The sequence below is a fragment of the Parasteatoda tepidariorum genome, chromosome 5, assembly GCF_043381705.1.
Source record: "Parasteatoda tepidariorum isolate YZ-2023 chromosome 5, CAS_Ptep_4.0, whole genome shotgun sequence".
In the NCBI taxonomy this organism is placed as follows: Eukaryota; Metazoa; Arthropoda; class Arachnida; order Araneae; family Theridiidae; genus Parasteatoda; species Parasteatoda tepidariorum.
In genome coordinates, this window is record NC_092208.1 from 21,135,578 (window position 1) to 21,139,736 (window position 4,159).

A 4,159-nucleotide genomic window follows, 5' to 3' on the forward strand; every position below is an offset into this window, starting at 1 on the left:
TTTGATTTTTAATTGAAGAAAGTTAACTAAGGCGAAAATTTAAAAATAAAAAATATTTTTTTCATGGATATGATTTCTCTTTCTTTGTTAGTTGGACTATTTATCAAAGAAGCTAAAGATTTTAAATACTTAAATTGAAGCATTACATTTAGTATTTTAATTATAAACTATAAATCTTAACTTGAGACTACAAGCTGTGTTTCATTATATCTCATTTATTTAGATGATTGCATGGTACTTAAAGAAGTCAATAAGCTTTAAGTATACTTTTTATGAAGAATGAATAAATTTCTATTTGCTAAAATTTTTCAATTAAAATATATATAAAATAAGATCGTATATCTTAAATTCAAGGAAAAGAAAGTTATAATAATACATGTAATGCTGTAAAAAGCATTGTACATTCTTAAAATAAAAATTAAGTAAAAGCTAGTGTATGAATAATCATACAGCTGATTATAAACAGTGGAATTTAAGATATACAGAAAATTTACTTCTTTTGATGTAAATATCCCTAAATCTACATTGAATTAAATCTCATGTCATTTAAATACAAACATACAAATATATTGTAAACAAAGCCTTTGTTTTAAAAATTATCAAATGTACTTGTTTAGCAAGATGACAATGGAGTGGAATATCCCATAACATTTTTATTCAAAAATAAGACATTCAATCTAATTGTAAACAAACCTCCTTAGGAAAACATTCTCATTGAATGTAAGCAATATAGTATACAGTTAAGAGCTAAGTAAAAAATGTTCTATTTACTTTTTAACCATTTAACAATTCTGGTGGTATTTAATAGATCTTACAAATATTAAGATGTTATATATTTTTTTCTTTTAAAAGTACTTTCTTAGTTATGGCAACATATTTTGTCAGTCAGCTTAGAAAAAATATCTTTCTTGTAAAATTTGGTTAATAAGGGGCAGAAATAAGTTGGGAATAACACTACATAATTAATTTTTCTAATGCCATTGAAGAAAAATATATTAATTATAAGGCCATTAATTACTACTTGGCTCTGCCTCATACTAATTTATGCTCATGAACCCCAATGATTACTCTTAAAAACACAATTGCTTTGAATTATTGGTTTCTTTTTGTTTCATTGTTATTGCCTTTGTTCCAATAAAACAGAATATTTTTTGATTGAAGTGCTATATTTTTCTGGAATACAGTTTTCTACAATATTGGCTCTATTCTCTGCCACGTTTTATGATCTCATCTTTAGGATGTGGTGTTTTCAGAAGTTGTTTCAGTAGAAGATTCTCTTATATTGATTTTTTTTATAGTTATATCTTTTAACTTATTATTTAACCCTTTGCGGTTCTATTAAGTTTATACATGGGTCCTATGGGGCAAAATTTCATAAATAATTTTCCAGCTGACTCTATTTAATATTAATTTACAGGATAAGCAGAGCAAAAAAATTGTAAATGCATTTTGTGGTTAAAATTTGAACTATGTGTAATTAAACTTTGTAATATTGTACTCTTTTTAATATTTAGTCACCAATAGTCTTTATGACTGATGACTCAATGGCTGAAAAGAATGCCCTGAAAAATGTTCATCCTTCTTCGATTCAGCAGCTTCTTTGTCATTTTCATGTTGCTCAGGCGGAGTGGAGATGGATACATTGCTGTAAGAATATTGACATGGAACTAAAGCCAGTGCTCATGAAGATGTTTCAAGCAGTAAGGAAACATATATATATATATATATTTAAGTTTTAGAGGTTTTTTAATTTTCAAAAGCTTTAAAATGTAAAAAAAGGTTCTACGGAGTGAATAGTTTTAGAAAAAATATCTTGCACCCCATTTTGGTAAAGGTTTTGTAAATTTGGAATTGTTTTTTCAAAAAAAAATTTTTTTAATACATTTTGAACTTCTAGGCATTACATACTTTAACTTTCGGGAATATTTTTGAATTCTTTTATTAGTTTTTAATTTAAGAAAAAAAATCTATTTTTATACCAATGTTCTTATACTAAACTAATTTTTATTTTCTTTAATTGTGAAGGAAGAAAGTTTAATTTTAAAATTATTATTTACAAGCAGTTTTTAAATCTTAACTAAAACCACAAAAAAGGCTCCCAGTTGATAACCACTGTTATATAAGTTAACTTTAACATCAAAAAAAATTATTACTAATTGTTAATTTCATTTTGTATACATAATTGAACTTAAGTTTTAGAACTTACAAAGTGACTTTTATTATTTCAGGTCATGTATGCTGTGGAAGAAAGTAAATTACAGTCAGCCTATAATGAAATGAAAAACGCCACAGCAGTCCATCCTGAATATTTGAGACGCTTTGAAACTTTCTTCCAGCGGCGGAAAGAATGGACCTCTGTAGATCGCCGAAAATATTTGATACGAGGCCACAATACCAATAATTTTTCCGAGGCCTCTATCCGAATACTGAAAGATGTTGTGCTATATCGAAAGAAGGCATTTAATAGTGTGGCTCTTGTTGACTTTGCTGTGTCAGTGTGGGACGACTATTTACTAATGAAATTGTTAGATTTTGCTAATGGTAGAAGGACCACTCTGTACAAAGTCAGCTGAGGATATAAACATTCCATTCCTTTTCAAGAATGCGTAAGAGTGGAAAATAATACCTATACTGTGCCAAGTGCAACAAAAATTGATACATTTTGTGAGCTGAATACCTCATTGGCCATTGTACATGCGTGAGTGGGCGGACTGGTGCTTTTTGTAAGCACCACTTATATTTGCATCAAAAATTAAATGTGCCCATCCCAACAGTGCCAATATTAGATGCGAATGAGCGACACAATTTGGCCTTTTTAGCATTAGGTGAGAAATGCTCTCCAGTAGAGTTCTATAAAAAATGGATACCATTGCTGATAACAACAACGTAAAATCTTTTGATATACTTGCAGTTAATATGGAGAATTCCATAATTCGGCCTGAACACCAGGAATTGCCAACTGTTGTTCCTGCATCAATAGAAGAGAAAAATGAGCTTTTGCAACAGTTTACAATTTTACTTAAAGGCGACATTAGCAAATCAACTGTTTGCAAATTAACTAATGCAATAAAAAATACTGATAAATCCAGAGCTGGACTTGCATTGGTTAAAATGGCATATGCTTTGCAGGCGACTAAAAGAACGAAAAGGTCAAAAATTAAAGTTCAACCAGCCTCAATAGCCCGAAGACGTTATGGTGTATCTAGAACGAGCAATAGAATCCAACAAGGAAGAAAAAAGGAAACATTCATTATCAGATAATATTAAAAAAAAATATCCGGCATGCTAAGAAGCATTGTGCTTAATCACTAACTTTTGTTTTCTAAATTCCATTTTGCTTTTTCTGTAAATATTTCTTTTTTTATTTCCGTTTTACTTCAGAAACAGACAGTTGGGATTTTCGGGTGTGGTCAGGCTGAAGTATGGAATTCTCCATATTGACTGCAAGTATATTAGAAGAATTTACATTGTGTTTATTAGTCCTTAAAATTTTGGAAGACATTTTAAGTGGTACAAATTATATATGTCTCATTTGTTTTAACTTTTTAACTCCAATAGCTTTTATTGTTTGTAATTCGCTTTATAATTTCAAACCTATATTATTAGGTTATATTTTTGTGTATCTAAAAGCTGTTTGACATTTTTTCTTATTTACTTCTATTACTTTCAGAGTGTAAAAATTGTTTCATATCTTATAATAAAAATCTTACTCTTGCTGTGCTAAGTGATTGTAAATTTTTGATGCTTACTTCCTTAATTACACAAGCAGTATTTTTTTGTTTTCATTTTACAGATAATAAAAAGTTTTATATAATAAAATTGTGTTCATCTAATAAATATACATTAATGGCTACAAAGTTTTAACTATTGGTGACCTTCGGCGTTGTGGCGTAACTCTACGACACATTAACTTCGGTTAATGTGGCGTAACTCTGTATTCCTAAGTTTTAAATATACATTAATGGCTACAAAGTTTTAACTATTGGTGACCAAAAAGTATAAAAAAAAAGTAAAAAGGAGTAACTAAAATACAAGACAAATTTAACCATACAGTTATTAAAAATACTTGATACTATGTTATCTAATAAATTTTTATAGATGAATTTTTGTAGCTGTCAAGTTCTAAGTCCTCTTTAATTTTAATGTAATAGAAAATATT

At 28.4% G+C, this 4,159-nt stretch overlaps 1 non-coding gene across 1 annotated transcript; it reads left to right on the forward strand.

Moving 5' to 3' along the window:
- Positions 1 to 526: 526 nt before the first annotated feature.
- On the forward strand, positions 527 to 3,876 carry LOC107444367 (uncharacterized). Its single transcript, XR_011636833.1, has 2 exons — positions 527 to 1,700; positions 2,229 to 3,876. It is a non-coding gene; the product is annotated as an uncharacterized protein (transcript).
- Positions 3,877 to 4,159: the final 283 nt, after the last annotated feature.